General features: G+C 34.4%; 1 long non-coding RNA gene across 1 annotated transcript in view; it reads left to right on the top strand.

The window, feature by feature from the left end:
- Positions 1 to 17,258, top strand: part of LOC105875544 (uncharacterized) — a 175,382-nt gene that overhangs the window by 60,486 nt on the left and 97,638 nt on the right. Inside the window, exon 3 of the long non-coding RNA XR_012913671.1 lies at positions 8,830 to 8,876. This is a non-coding gene — a long non-coding RNA (uncharacterized LOC105875544). The remainder of the gene's footprint in view (positions 1 to 8,829; positions 8,877 to 17,258) is intronic.

Here is a 17,258-nt window from a genome sequence, read left to right as displayed (position 1 = left end):
ATATTCTACACTTTTAGCAAATTCCCAGGTGATGCTGGTCCTGGACCACACTTTAAGCAGCAAGCATATATAGACAGGGCATGCATTTGGCTCAGACCTGAGTTTGAATCTTGGCTCTCTTATTTTCATTACTCTTGGGGGACCTTGGAAAAATTAGTGTCCAGTGCAATGGCTCTGATCTTTGGATGCACATTATTGCACCTGGGATACACTTAAAAATCTGATAGCCAGATCAACTAAATCAGAATATTCAGAAGTAGGTTCAAAGCATTAGTAGTTTGAAAAGTGATTTCAATGTGCAGCCAAGACTTCTGAGAACCTTTATCTCAGGGTAGTTGTTCTCAGACTTTAACAATTGTCAGAATTGCCTAAAAGACTTGATAAAACACAAATTGCTGGATCATAGCACCAGAGTTTGTGATTCAGTAGGTCTGGGGTTGGGCCTGAGAATTTGCATGTCTAACAAGTTCTCTCAGATGATGCTAATGTTGCTGGTCCTAAAATCCCCCTTAGAGGCCCATTGCTCAAAAGACTTGAGTTCTCATCACTAAAATGGGTATAAGTATTTCCTATCTTTCAGGGCCCATTGGAGGATCGATGAAGTAAAACAGTGTGATGCTTCATTCATGATAGACAATCAAGAAATGGTGGTTTCTTTCTGTTATTGATAATGTAAATGTTATGTCTATAATTAATTTAACTGTTTAGTTAACTTAAATAGTTTGCCTGTAATATTGGTTGGGTTATTTTCACCTACCATCTTTGTTTCTAAATTTCCTACTTAAAGAATCACTTTCAAGTGTGGTTAAAGTGGTGCCATCAGCTCTCAGAGGGTTTTAACTCATCTGGTCACAATGATGTTCTACTTGGGGACTAACCTTGATTGAGTTTTCTGCCACCTACATGCACACCCAGTGGGTACACTAGCGTCTGCTTGTACACAGTCTACCTGGTCATGTCTGGTAAACCCATCATGCTCTTGTCTGGTTCTTTTTTCCAAAAAAAGCCCTAAAGACAATGCTTTCCTCATGGCAGCACTGTAACCCCCAGGACTTCAGTATGTGCAAGACCTGGTGGTCTCCCAGTGGGCTGGTAGATGTGAAAGGGTGGGGGTGGATGGACCCCCTGCTGAGGTGTGATGCTCTGTCGTGAACACTTTTCCTCCACTGCTACCCTGGTATCTGCAGTAACTGCATTGTGATTTTTTTTCCTGCTCTTGAATACTGTATTTCTACCCAGCTCCCTCCCAGTAAGAGTGGTTCCCAGGTGGTATTCTCTGGCCTGGAGGCTGCTACTTCATTACTGTCTTTGTTAACCTGAGAATACCACCTTTTGGGTTCTGCAAAGGAACACATCATTCTCGCTAAATTCACTGTGTCAAAAATGACTCCTCACTGGGCTTTGGAGCTTCGTTGGTGAACTGCAACTATTGATCTTGCTTCCAGCTTTGTGAATAATGCAGACAATACGGTTTCTGGGTTCCTTCTCTGAAAACTGCCCAGATTTTGGACTTGAGCTTGATGCAGACTGCATTATAAACATGCCAAGCTGCTGCTGACAGCACTGAAAGCACTTTGGGATAAACATTTGTGTTTGCTAAAAATGTCTCTAAAGAATTGGAAGTATTTCATCAAAAGATTTATCTGTGCATTTCTAGGGGTGTTTTAAAGCTTTCCATGACCCAAAAGCAATGGTTCCTGAGTGAGTCATTCATCAGCTTCTGGTACATTTCTAACCCTAAGTTTCAAAAAGGAAAACTGAAATTAAAAATTGACAGGTGTCCCTTCTGAGGGATAGAAGAGTTTAATTGACAGGATGTTTGCTATAGATAGGAGTTTTTGGCTTGAATGTGACTATTTTGCTACCACTTCAGGTTTCTTAGCAAATCTGGGTTGGAGGATCAGATCTGTTGCCTAAGAAAAGATGGTAATTATCACTAAGCAATTGCTGGGTTAATTAGGTCTGTCAATAATTCGGAGGACGATGGGAGCAAAGTTGAGGCAGGTTTAGAGCCAAGGCTTATTGCTGTTTTGTGAAATAGTCTGAAATAAATCTCTTTTAGGTCAATAACTCTGACTTGGGTAATATTCCTCCTTTGGAGTTGAGTTTAGGCAGCTGGACCTAGTAAAAGCTATATATTTATTAGAATCCACTGGCCACAGGACATTAAATTCTTCACCAATCTAAAGTAGAACCTAAACTGGGAGGAGGAAATATCCATTAAGGAGAGATTAATGTTGCATGGCCATTTGAAAAATCAGTCTGTATCTATGTGATAGTAACAAATATTGTAGATACATTTTATAAATGGTTTTTTAATGGGGATGATATAGTGCTGACTAGAATATATGCATCAGTATTGATTTTTTGATATATATAAAGAAGATGCTTTGTCCACTAATTGTAACAAGAACAATAACCATGGTAATATTAATAGTGATTCTTAGGTATTGTGTACCTCCTATGTGCCAAGTACTTTGCCTATATGATCTCTAATCTCACAATGACTCATAAAAGTAGGGATTGCTAACCTCATTTGTATGGATGAGGAAACTGAGACACAAAAAGGTTAAAAAAGCTTAAAGGAGTTGTCCAAGGTTGTGTGACTGGGAAGCAGCAGAGCTAGGAATCCAACTCAAGACTATATGGCTCCAGACCTGCCTCCCATGAGGAGGCACGTGGTTCAAGGAGAAAGTGGTCCCTGAAAGTATTTGAAATGCCAGAAGTGATATTGCAGTTCTAAGAGGCACTGCAGCATACATCTGATTTTGAGCTCTAACTTCATCCTCCAGGAAGCAGTCATCAGTAGTGTTTTCTACAGATGTAGAAAAATGTTAGGGAGGTCGATTTTTTTTATTTCTATTTTACATATGTGAAAATTAAAGTTCAGAAACAAAAAAAATCTTGCTTAAAATCATATGGCTAAACAGAGAGAGCAAGGATTTAAATTCTAGTTTGTCTTGGCAAAATAAATCATTCTGAATTTTTCATAATCTATGTTCCATATTTGAATACTATAACTAGATTCTACAAATATAGGAGCATGTTGAATTGCTTATAGTCATTTTGGGTTGTATTTTGTATCTTCCTATCTATCTATCTATCTATCTATCTATCTATCTATCTATCTATCTATGTATCTATCTATCATCTATGTATTATTTTAACAAATAGAAAAAAGTATTCTTTATACTTAGACATCCATCAGATCAAGTTGAAGTCACCTATGTCCATTTCTATTGTTTCACTCCCTTTTTTCCTCCATAGAGGTGAACATTATCATGAAATTTTATATGCAGTCTTTTTATTTGACTTGTACTACATTTACTGCATACATATTAATACTATATTCATAAATACACATAGAATTTTTGTTCTTTTTATATGTATATAAACAGTACAGTATAGCATGCATTATTCTGCAACTTGATTTTATCTTTTAAGATGATATTAGACCATCCTTGAATTCCTAGCATAATGTATCATGTTCATATAGGATTTATTGTTAATAATAATTAACATTATTAATTATTATTTAAAAAATAAACTGCCTAATTCATTTTGTTAACATTTTATTGGGAGTTTTCCTTAAGACTGGTTTATAATTTACTTTTCCTGTCTGATTTTGCTTGCTTATTGATTATGGTTTTACTAGCTTATAAAGATGAATTAGAGGAATTCCACTTCTGGAATGGCAACATGATGAGCTCTGTGAAACTGCTTCCCAGCAAAAACAAGTATAAACTCACTTTATTTTTTAAGAAAACAGCCATTTAAAGTCTCTGAAAATTTTCTTACGGACAAATAGCAAATAAGGAAACATTTATGCAAGAAAATCTGCTAAAACTCAGTAAGAATAGTGAGAGTCTATGGCATTTGAACCATGACCCCCTCCTCTCCCTCCCTCTCCCTTCTTCTTAGCATGCTGGAAACTCCACTCAAAGCAGGTGCAGCTGAGAACTCCCTATTCACTGAGCTATAAGTTGAGAGCTAAATTTTCCTGGGAGGAGCAGACCCCTTGTATCTCTCATCTTCCCTACCTATATGTTGCAGGGTCTGAATTGCCGGTGAGTGCAGCAGGTTTAGGGGCTCCCTTATTCCACCAAGCCCCCACTCATAGGGCAGAGGCTCTACCTCATGCATGGCATGCTGAGAATGCTAGGACCTCATCACTGTCACCCCAGCTTATTCACAGGGTGAAGGTTCTATGCCAGGAAAGGCAAGCCAAGAAGACCCCTCATTACTGTTCCTACTTAGTGTCCTGATCTCAAAGCAGGGTTATTACTCAGAGAGAAGCAGGTACTACCCTGTTTTTAGCTCTGAAGTTGATGCCTCAAGGATTTTACCCAGGGGGAAAGGCTGACCATAAGAGTTTCAAAACCCTCACCAGTGGAACTGACTAGTTGAAATGGGGCTTAGGGGACGTTCAAGCCTAAATGCACACTCAACATTAATAGACATTTGTGAAGTGAAAGCAATGAGCTAAATGTTAGGCCAGTTAGTTTACCAGAGAGACTCAAGGAAGGAGACAGCTAAGAAGAGCCCCCCTAGGATCGGAGCAAACTTTAAACACTAGTCTCAAAAACTTCCCAGGCTGAGGGACCCCAATGTAATTTGATGACAGTGTAGAACAATTTATACCCCAAGGCATTGTTGAAAACAGTAGAACAATCATCTGGCAATTAGTGGAGCCTAACTTCTGAGAGAGATAGTCAAAGAGAGCCTTGCCAAAACCACTGTCATCCCAGGGTGACCGTGGACATACGCAAAGCTGTGCTCCCTGAAGAACAACTTCAGAGTCTACACACAATAGGGGTGGTGGTGGGGAATAGACTTCACTAAAATAGTCTAGCAATTTACCAACGAAATAAACAAGTAAACAATAAAAGTAAGTCCCAGGAGTAGAGCACCGATACCCAGAATTGCTGTAATATATATGAAAAATGTCTCATTTTCAAAAATTTATGAGACATACAGAAATATAGAAAAATATACATAAACTAGAAAAAAGCAGACAAGAGAAACTGCCTGCGAAAGAAACCAGATGTTAAATTTAACAGAAACAATTTAAAGTAACCATCCTAAATATATTCAAAGAACTAAAGGAAACCATAGTTGAAGAATTAAAAGAGAGTATGATGAGAATGTATAATAAAATAGAGAATATTGATAAGGAGAAATTTTTAAAAAGAGCCAAATGAAAATTCTGTAGTTGTAAAGTACAATGACTGAAATGAAAAATTCAGTAGAGAAGCTCAACAGTAGATTTAAATGGACATAAGAAAGAGTTAGTGAACTGAAAGCTGGATTGGTAGAAATTATATAATCTGAAGAGGGGAAAAGCAAAGAAAAATAAACAGAGATCAGAGAAATGTGATACACCATTAAGAACACCAACATATGTATAGGATTATCAGACGAGGGAAGAGAAACAGAAAAAAAATTTTGAAAAATAATGGCTGAAAATTTCCTTAGTTTTATAAAAAGACTTTAAACAGCCAAGAAGCTCAACAAACTGCAAGAACAGGAAATGTAAAGAGATCCATGCAGATACATCCTAATATAAATACTGGAAGCCAGAAACTAAGAGAATCTTGAAGGCAGCAATAAAAAATGATTTATCATGTACAAGTGGACTCCAATAAGATTGAGGCTGATGTCTCACTAGAAACAATGGAGGTCAAAGGTTCTGGCATGACATAGAGCTGAAAGATAAAACATTTTCACACAAAATGTATTAAGGAAGAATTTTATATTCAGCAAAACTATATTTAAAAAATAAAGGTGAAAATAAAGGAGAAATAAAGACCTCATAGTCTTTATCAGACTATTATAAGGAAATAAAGACAGTTTTTTAAAATCTTACTATATAGGAATAAACAAAACCCAAGAGAATTCATTGCTAGCAGAATCACCTTACAAGAAATACTAAAGGAATTTCTTCAGAATGAAAGCAAGTGACCATAGGGTAATAATTCCATTCCACAAGAAAAAAAAAAACAAAAACAAAAACAAAGAGCACTAGTGAAGTAGTTCTACAATTATAAAAGACACCATAAATGCTTATTTCTTTACCTTTCATCTCTCAGCTGATTTAAAGGCAATTGTATAAAACAACGTTTATAATGATATATTGGCCCATAACATATAGCTACGTAATATAATTGCTAATAACAGCACAGAGGAGATGGGGGGGAACAAAGATGTGCTCAGGTATGGAAATGACAAAAGATGTCACTCAATTCTACAGTAACACATTAAGAGAACCAGAAATTGTAAACAAAAAGTTTAACATAACTTGCTCTCTTTCTTCTCTTAGCTTCTTTAAAAGATAAAATTATATAAAGTAATAATTATAACTGTATTGCCGGTTTTATAAAATTTATAGATGTAATATGTATAATATAAATAGCACAAAAGGGGCAAAGGTGAATTCAAGCTATATTTGTATACTTTCTATCTTTTTATGGCTTACTGGAATTAATTTAGTGTATGTCTGAAGTAGGTTCTCATAAGTTAATATGTATATGGCAAACCCCAGAGAAGTGATCAGAGACATCTAAACAAAATAGTAAAAAAAAAAAAATCTTTAAAAAATTAAATTGTAACATTCACTTAACATAAAAGAAAGCAGTAAAGGAGGAAAATAAAGGTTCAAAGAAAGATGAGACATACAGAAACAAAAAATAAAGTGGCAGGCTATATAAATAATTACATTAAATGTTAGTGGATTAAATCATCTAATCAAGAGGCAGAGATTGTGGACTTGGAAAACAAGATCTGCTGTCTATAGGAGGCACAAACTTAAGATTCAGTCAGACAAGTGTATTGAAAGTAAAAGGATGAAAAAAGGTATATCATGCAAACAACAACCATAAAGCTGGAGTGATTATGCTAATATCAGACAAAATAGTTTTAAAACAATGTTACTAGAGAAAAAGAGAGACATCTTATAATGATGAAAGGGATGATCCATCAGGAAAATATAATAATTATAAACATATATGCACCTAAAAACAGAGCCCCAGAATACATGAAGGAAAAACTGACAGAATAGAGGGCAGAAATAGACATTTTAACAATAATAGAGGCATCCACATCTCACTTTCAGTAATGGATAGAACAAATATGCAGAAGATAAGCAATGATATGGAAGACTTGAAGGGTGCTACTAGTTCTAACAGCATCTGTAGAACACTACCCCCAACGACAACAGAATACATATTCTTCTAATGTGTACAAGGAATATTCTTCAGGTTAGAGCATATATGAGGCCATAAAACAAGCCTAAATGAATTTAAAAGGATTTAAATCATACACGTTATACTCTCTAACCACAATATAATGAAATTAAAAATCAATACTAAAAGATATTTTAGAAATTCACAAATATGTAGAAATTAAGCAACACACTCCCAAATATCCAATGGATTAAATAAAGAATCACAAAGAAAATTATAAAATACTTTGAGATGAATGAAATTGAAGGCATACCATAACAAAACTTATGGGGTACAAGTAAAGCTAAAGCAATACCTAAAAGACAATTTATAGTTGTACAATGTACATATTAAAAAGGAAGTAAAACCTCAAACTAATAGCCTAACCATCTACCATAAGACACTGAAAAAAGATGAGCAAGCTAAACATAAAGCAAGCAGAAATTAACAGGATATTAATTCTACTCTCAGAATTAAAGAATAGAAAAACAACAGAGAAAAATCAATGAAACCAAATATTTTTTTTTCTGAAAAGACCAACAAAAATGAGAAGTCTTTGGCTGGACTGACCATGAAAAGAAAGAAAGAGTACTCAAGTTACTAAATTCAAGAGAAAAAAGGAGACTCACTGCCAACTTTAGAAAAATAAAAAAGATTATAAGGGAATGCTGCAAACAATTATATGTCAATGAATTATATAAATTAGATGAAATAGAAAATTCCTAGTAAGTCATGAACTATCAAAACTGGCTCAAGAAAATGTATAAAATATTTATGTATATTAAATATTTATTTTATGTAAAACATATATATTTATATAAAATATAAATAGTTCATAGTTTTACAAATAAAGGAATTGAATTAGAAATTTAAAAGCTACCCACAAAGAAAAGCCCAGATGCAGATAGCTTCACTGGTGAATTCTACAAAGCATTTAAAGAAGTAGTAAAACCAGTAGTTTACAAACCCTTCCAAAAATATTCAAAGTGGAGAGATGACTTTCCAGCTTATTCTGTGAGACTAGTAATACTCTGATACCAAAACAAACAAATTATAGAAAAACTACAACTAATATGTCTTATGACTATAGATGCAAAAAATTGTTAGCAAAGTACTAGCAAAGTATATCCAGCAACATACAAAAAAGGATTATACACCATGAGCCAAGTGAGATTTACTCAGGAGTGCAAGGTAGGCTTAACATCTAAAAATCAGCTAATGTAATTTACTATATTAATAGAATAGAGGACAAAAACCACATGATAATCTTAATAAATGCATAAAACAGTTGACAAAACTCAATGCTTTTTTATTAATAAAATAAAACATCCAACAAAGATTAGAAGGGAACTTCTTCAATCTAATAATGGGCATCTATGAAAAACTCACAACTAACTTCATACTTATAGATAAAAGACTGAAAATTTCACTCCTAAGATTGAGAACAAGATGATGTCAACTCTCACCAATTCTATTCCACATTTTTTGGAGATACTAGCCACAGAATTTAGGTATAAAATGATAAAAAGTATATTAGGCAGTTTATACTGCCATAACAAAATACCATTGAATGGATGGCTAAAACAACAGATGTTTATTTTTCTTACAGTTTAAAGGCTAGAAGTCCAGATGAAGATCCAGCAGAGTCAGTTTCTGGTAAGGGCTCTCTGCTGGGCTTGCAGATAGTCACTGTCTTTCTGTGTCTTCACATGGTGAACAGGGACAGAGGGAGAGAGAGAACACTCTGATCTTCTTCTTATAAGGGCCCTAATCTTATCCAATCAGGGCCCCCGCCCTTTTTTTGACCTAATTTAATCTTAATCACTTCCTTACTCCAAATACAGCTACACTCTGGAAGTTAGGGCTTTTAACACATATTTAGCACACGTTGCGTCCATAATATTCTATCAGTTCATTCCAGCAATTCATGTCATCCTTATATGCAAAATACATTCATTCTAATCCAACAACACTAAAAGTTTTATTGCATCATCAACTGTAAAGTCTAAAGTCCAAAGTCTCATCTAAATATCTTTTAAGTCAGATATAGGTGAGACTTAAGGTATGGTTCATCCTGAGGCAAAATTCCTTTTTGCTTTTGAACCTGTAAGACCAGACAAGTTATGTGCTTCTAAAATACAATGGTGGGACAGGCACAGGATAGGCATTCCCATCCCAATATGGAGGAAACAAGGGAAAAAGGAGTGGTAGGCCCCACGAGAGTTCAAAATCTAGCAAGGCATATTTCATTAGATCTTAAGAATAATCCTTTTGGTTGGATGCTCTGCCCTCCAGGCCCACTCAGGTGCACAGTGTCACCCTCATAATTCTGCAGGATGGCTCTACCTTCCAGGCCCACTGAAGCAGTGGTCCGTCTTGCCCCCATGACTCTGCTGGGCAGGGATCCCACCCTGGGAAACTGAAAAGAAAGCAGCCTTGCCATAAGACTAGAAGTGGGAGTGGGAGCCCTCTCAATCTCTGAACCACCTTCAGGGTCATTCTTCCCTTTTCTTGAAAAATAATGCATGTTTGGAGATGACAGCTCTGTGGTCCCATCCTGTAGAATCCAAGAACCAGATGGTCTTCCTTCCTCCTGTACCATTCTTTCTATCCCCTTTACTCTGAGCTCACAGTACTTCTGCTGATATAATTCCATCTCTATTCATGGCTTCTACTGAGATGGCTGATTCAATTCATGGTTCACTCCCATACTACTCTGCTTATCAAAGGGTTGTTCAGCCACACTCTTAATATTCTTTTCAGAACAAGCTTTCTCACTTCTTCCTATATGGATATGCTGAAAATTTTTCAAATTGTCAAGTTCTGGTTCCTTTCTGGTTAACAATTCCTTCTTCAATTCATCTCTCTCCCCTTACCTTTTGCTATGAGCAGTCAGTAGCACCCATGCCACACCTTCAACATTTTGCTTAGAGATTTCCTCAGTTAGACATCCAATTTCATCATGTACAGTGTCTGTTTTCCACAAAACACTAGAGCACAATTTAGCCAAGTTCTTTATAGCTTCATCACCAGGATCGCCTCTCCTCCAGTTTCCAACAATCCAGTCCTTATTTTGGTCTGAGACTTCAGTAGAATGGTCTTTGATGTCCACGTTTCTACCAACACACTCTTCATAATGATAAATGTATTTTCTGAAAAGATGAAGGTTTACCCTCCAGTTTTCTTTCCTTTCTATGTCCTCTTCTGAATCATCTTTAACATCCATATTTCTGCCACAGAAATATAGGCCTTTTTTTTTTTAAAAAAAGCATGCATCCTAAAACTCTTCCATCCTCTACCATTATTCAGTTCCAAATCTGTTTCCATATTTTTAGGTATTTGTTACAACACTTCTCAATAACAAAATCTGTACTAGTTTGCTCAGGCTTCCATACCAAAATATCATTGACTGAATGGCTTAAACAATGGGAATTTATTTTCTGACAGTTCTGGAGGCTAGCAGTTTCAGACTGAGATCTGCAAGAGTCAGTTTCTGGTGGGATTTCTTGCAGGCTTGCATGAAGAAGATCTACAAATGGGAAAAAATACTTACAAATCTTATATATGATACAGACTTGAATCTAGAATACATATGAACTCTTAAAACTCAATAATAAATAGAAAGACAATCCAAGTGGAAAATGGGCAAAGAATCTTAATAGACATTTCTCTGTAAAAGGTAGACAAATGTGACAAGTAAGCACATGAAAAGCAGCTTTGACATTATTACCCTCATTAGCCATCAGGAAATACAAATAAAAACCACAATGAGATACCAACTCACACCTACTAGGGTGGGCACAATCAAAAAGAAAAATAGCAACAATTGCTGGAAAGGATGTGGGGAGATTAGAATCCTCATATACTGTTAGTGGGGATGTCAAATGGTGCAACCACATTGGAAAACCACCTGGCAGTTCTTCAAAAGATTAAAGATAGAGCATGGGACCTAGCAATTATGCTCGTTGGTTTATACCCAAGATAAATGAAAACATATGTCCGTATAAAAAGTTGTGCATTAATGCATATAGCAGCATTATTCATAATAGCACCAAAGTGTTAACCCAAATGTCCATGAACTAATAAACTGATAAATAAAATTTGATATATTCACATAATACAGTATTATTTGACAATAAAAAGGAATAAAGTACTTATGCATGCTACAACGTAGATGAATCTTGAAAACATTATGCTAAGTGAGAGGCCAGTTACAAAGGACAATATATTGCATGATTGCATTTATATGAAATGTCCGGAATAGGCAAATCTATAAAGACAGAAAGTAAATTAGTTGTTGCCCATGGTTGAGTGGGATGTGGGGAATGGGGAGTAACCACAAAAGAGCATCATTTGGGGGTGATGAAAATATCCTAAAATTAATTGTGATACTTGCACAACTCTGTGAATAAACTAAATACCACTGAACTGTATGCTTTAAGTGGTTAAATCGCATAGTATATGAATTATATTTCAATAAAGCTATTACCTAAATAAATAAATGAAAGAAAGAAATTAATTAGGGTAGCTTTATCTCCTTATTCCTACTTTCTGATACTGTAAAACTGTAAAATACAGGAATTATCAATGTCTTCTTTAGTTAATTTTGGTTACTTTTTCTTTCCTAAAAGATTATCCATATCATTTAAATTTAAAAAGATTGACATAAAGTGGATCATGGTATTCATTTATTTTAAGATCTTATTACTAAATCCATTTTCCAATGAATGTAGCCAGGCTTCATGGAGAAATGGTTTCCCAGTTGAGGTCAGCAAGGCATAAGATGAATCTTAAACATCGTGTGGTGCCAGAAAGTAAGGAACTGCTAAAACACTGATGGAGCGAGTTTAAAATACACAGAAATTAATCTTGGAGTTCCCAGTGGCTACATCGTGGATAATTTGGGCAACTAAATAATGATAGTATTGGATGATAATCTATATAATAAAATATCCATGAATCCACATTGATATAAACAAATGATTGATTAAATAAGTGGTGGAGAAGGGACAGATTTTCCTTGACGAGGATTTCAATTAACAAATTAAGAAATTTTATTTAATAAACTAATAAATGAAAAATGAATGATGCAGTAGAAAATGACCATTTAACAAACACTGCAGTAGTAACTGTTACAGAGAAGAATCATCAATAGATGTTAAAATTAGTGGGAAATATTATGAAGCTAAACAGGATATTTGTATCGTCTCAGTGTATTTTGTTCACAAGACGTTCGTTAATTACAAAGGGAAAGAGATAACTTGACAGTAGAGAAACTATCTGAGCCAAATGATGATCACAGTAATGAGGCATATTGACATTATGACATGACCTCTGTGGTATTGTTGTCAAAAATGTATGACGTGAATTTAATCATGAGGAAACACTATGCAAACCCTAATTAAAGAATATTCTATGAAATAACTTGCCAGTACTTTCCTAAAGTATCAGTCGTAAAGACTGTGGAACTGTCTCGGAATGGAGACATGACAACTAAATGCACTATGTGAATGTGGATAGGTCCTGGTCCACATAAAGTCCGTTAGTGGGGCAATTGCTGAAATTTCAAATTAGATCTGTAGATTAGTTAATGATATTGTATCAATGTTAACTTTCTAGTTTTGATCATTGCACTCTGTTAACATTTGACGAGATGTTTACATTTAAGGAAACTTGGGTAAGGATTATACCAGAACCCTGCACTATTTTTCAATACTTTTTGTATAAAATGAAAAGTTAATACATTTTTAAAAATGTAAAAATCCATCTGTGCCTGCTGTTTGGTAGTTTTTTATTTCTAATAGTATTGTGAATGACTTCTGTCTTCCATTAACAGTTTTGCTATAAGTTTTTTTTTTTTTTTTTAATTTATGTATTTCCCCCAAAAGATTCAGCTTTTATTTTTATTATTATTTCTATTCCTTTTACTTAATTGTTCTCCTTTCTTTAATTATAGTTTTTATTATTTTTAGAAGTTTATTACTTTGTTATTTATTTATTAACTTTATTTTTCCTGGCCTTGTGGTAGCAAAACTCTAATCTCTGCTTCTGTATTCACATGGCCGTCTTCCTATGTCTCTGTGTTTCTCTGTTTGTATAAGGACACCAGTCATATGGGATTTAGGGCTCACCCTCCTCCAGTGTGACCACACTTTAACTTTACATTTGCAAAGTCCCCATTTCCAAATTAGGTCACATTCACAGGTACCAGGAATTAGGACTTGAACATATCTTCTTGGGGGACATAATTAAATTATTTACTTCTGTTTTTATTTTTAATACATTTATTTAAAGGCTATGCTTTTGTCTCTAAGTAGTATTTTAGGTGCAACCTATGATTATTAAAATAAACTTTTACAGATATACAAAATGTTTAAAGAGAATACTATATAGTAAATGTATTGCTTTATGAATTTCCACTAATTCAACCTACTGTGTCACAAGCACCCTGGTTACACAATATTTCTTACTTAACTATCTCTCCAAGAATAATTAATATACTGACTTCTGAAATTATTGATTTTTTGGATGTTTTTTAACTTTAGGTAAATGGGATCATAGATCATGTAGTCTTTTGTATCTGGCTTATTTGGTAAACACTTTATAAGGTTTATCCACAGTGTTACATGGTGTTGCAAATTATTCATTCTTACTGGAATCTAAATTCCATTATTTATCTATTCTCCTTCTGACAGGCATTTGGTTGGTTTCCAGTTTTGGGCCAGTAGTTGCTGGGAATATTCTTGTACATGTCTTTTAATGAACATGTGTATGTATTTCTGTTGCATATTATCAGTACTTGGAAGAAAAATTACTTGGTTACAGAGTATGCAAGTGTTCATCTTTAGTCATTACTGTCATAGAGTTTTTCAAAATCATGGCATCATTTAACTTTCCTGCCAGCAGTCTATAAAAATTCAAGTCAATTCTTGCTAACTGTTGGAATTTCCTTTTACTTTTTAGGCAGTCAGGATTTGTGGTAGTATATAATTGTGGTTTTAATTTGCATTTCTTTGATGACTAATGTAATAGAATTCATGTTTTCACAACTGTATTGACCATTTCGATATCTTATTTTGTGAAATGCCTGTTTAAGTGTTTTGTTCTTCTTTTCTACTGTGTATTTGCCTTTTTCTTTTGGATTTGTAGGAATTATTTATATATTCTTTTTATAAGTCCATTGCTGGATGTATATATTTTACATCAAATAAGTTTTTGATATGTAATGTTTATGATTATCATTTGTCTTAAATATTCTATAATTACTAGTAATTTCTTTAACCCATGGTTATTTAGGGTACATATTTTCATTGTATGTATGCATGTTTAATAATACATATATGCATTTCTATATATATATATAAAATATATTAAATGTTCCAAATGTACTTAAGAAGATATTCTTATTTGTTGGGTAAAGTTTTTGTTTTCTCTTTTCAGAAAAATGGATGGATAGATTTGCATATAAACATAAATTGAGGTGACCTTCTAAAGAGAGTCACTTGAAGTAGGAACTATGTCAGTAATAAAGCTTATAAATTGTATTAACATTTTGCATATTCTTGTTTTTGTTTTGTTTTTGGTCATTTTGTGTATTAGTTTCTAAAGAAAGTATGTTAAAAATCTCCCACCGTATAAAATTAAACCTTTTTTTTGCTTTCTGTTTTTAAGATACATGTGTTAGATGCATATGATTTTCCTACCTTCTTGGTGGCTATTTCTCTTTCTCTTTCTATTTCTGTTTCTCTTATGCAGTATCCCTTTATTTGTATTAGTATCTCTTGCTTTAAGTGCTGTTTTATTGTGATTATAATATCACTATACCAGCTTTTAATGTTGTTTATAATTGTTTTCTTTTATCATTTCTTTATTCTCAACTTTTCTGTATCATTTTTCTTTAGTGCTGTCTCTTGAAGCAGAAAACAGTTGGATTTTGTTTGTCCAGTCTGATGTTTCCTTAAACTAATATTACTGTTATTTTCTTTTTATCTATTTCTACTGTCTTGTGTTTGCCATCATTTTTCTTAGCTTTTTATTTTAATTTTTCATACCTCTTGCAGATTGACAGAATTTTGTTTATTCCTTTTGATTTCCTCTACTAGTTTGGAAGCTATGATTTATGGTTTGCATGTCAGGGCTTTTGGCAATTACTTTTCAATACTTAAATACCTAACTTTATTTCTCTCCCCCGCTTCTTTACCTACCTTCCTTCCTTCCTTTCTTTTTTTCTTTCTCTTTATTTCTTTCTTTTTCCTCTTTCCGTCTTTCTCTTTCTTTCTCTTTTTTGCTTTTTTCTTTTAGGTTTTATTTAATCAAATAATTCAATGATGTAGTGTCAAAACTTAAATAGATTTACAAGATTTATAATGGAAAATAACACTCTCCTGATAAGGTCTTTTAAATCAGTTTTAAATTCATTGTTTTGGACACTGTAGACTCTTTTAGTAATCCATAGTAGCATCATTTTAAAAGACACAACAATGTTATTTCATTGTGTGCAAAGAAGAGTTTAAAAACATAGTAGGTGAGAGTCTCAAGACACTTTACTGTTATCACCCAAAAATATTTAGACATCTAAGGTAGTTGAAGGTGAAATAATAACTCTCTGGAAACTTACAGTCAAAGGCAAACTTAGTGATATGATCTAAAGGGAACATTCTATAGCCCAGAATGTAATAAGGAAATACACAAGAGGAAAGGAAAGCTTCTGAGTTGGGTAGCTCAATTGAGGCTCTGTCTTGGTTTCTGAATGTCTTTCAAATTGAGTCACTTTTAGGTGAGTTTGGTAAGTAGGCATGTGCTTTACCTTGTAGATCTGACTAAAGCCTTCATGGCTAACCATAAGATCTGACTAAGTGCCTTCATGGCTAACCCCTTTAGGTCTTAAACCAAAAAGTGACGACAAGAAGAAATGAATTGGGAAGATTTGTGAAAACTGAATGGGAAAAGAAAAAGTCAGACATAGTCACTTAATTTAAGAAATGAAATGGCTTTCTTTAAAATAGGGGATTTCCTGAGCTGGCTCGTTAATGAATTTCCACATAGAATAAAAGGACAGAGCCTTATTTTTGTTCTCACTCCAGCCTGTGTCACAGTACATCTTAGCTGATTGCATTTCGTCTAAATGGCTGGAGGTGGTGAGATATGGCAGTCAATAATTTCTGAGCATTTTCATCTTTACAGTACACATCTAATGAGTTTATGTCTTCATTCCTAATTACTTCAGCAATAGATATTATATGATCCCTTGTGAAAAGACATATTTAATTAATATCGCCTCTTAAAGCTTTGTGAGGAAACATTTCCTTGATTTGTCATAGAAATTTATAGGCCCCATCATGGATATCACTCATGCAATAAGTGTCTTGGGAAACAAGTACTAAGCAAAGCCACTCAGCAGTCTGGCAGCAAACAGGAAGCAAGGCAACGGCTTTATTTGCAACGTAAGGCCCTGGGTGGAAGGCAAGGAGTAGGCTGAGATCATGTCCAGCACTGCTACCTTTATGACAGGTGCTCTCAACCAGTAGAGTGAGGGAGGAGGAGGCAGCATGGACATGGATTCTTCTCGTGCACTGAGGGAGGAAAATGAACACAAGAGGCTGGGATTGTCTCCTAGGATGTAGTTATTATCTATCTTTTTAAGCTTTTAAAAATACTTTTTAAGGTTTTGGTTTTTTTCATGGCAGAAAACTTGACAATTGGAAAATAGTTTTAAAAGGAGAAAAAAAATTAATACCCTGAGGTAATCAGTGTTGTATATATTTCCTTCTAGTCTTTCATTAATTTTGTTTTTAACATGGTTGATTATCATATATATGTATGTGTGTGTGTATGTGTGTGTGTATACAGTCCTCTTTTGGTGTCTGCAGGGGAATTGTTCCAGGACTACTGCAGATGCCAGAATCCGCAGGTGCTGGACTGCCTTAAAAATCGCCATAGTGCAGTCAGCCCCCGTACCCGGGCATTCCTCACTGGGGGGTTGAATACCAAGAGGCAGAACACGCAGATTAAGAAGGCCAGTTATATATACAATTTTTA

This window comes from Microcebus murinus, chromosome 20 (genome assembly GCF_040939455.1).
Source record: "Microcebus murinus isolate Inina chromosome 20, M.murinus_Inina_mat1.0, whole genome shotgun sequence".
Lineage (NCBI taxonomy): Eukaryota > Metazoa > Chordata > Mammalia > Primates > Cheirogaleidae > Microcebus > Microcebus murinus.
The sequence above is the reverse complement of the archived record's forward strand: the minus strand, read 5'-3'. Positions and strand labels throughout refer to the sequence as shown.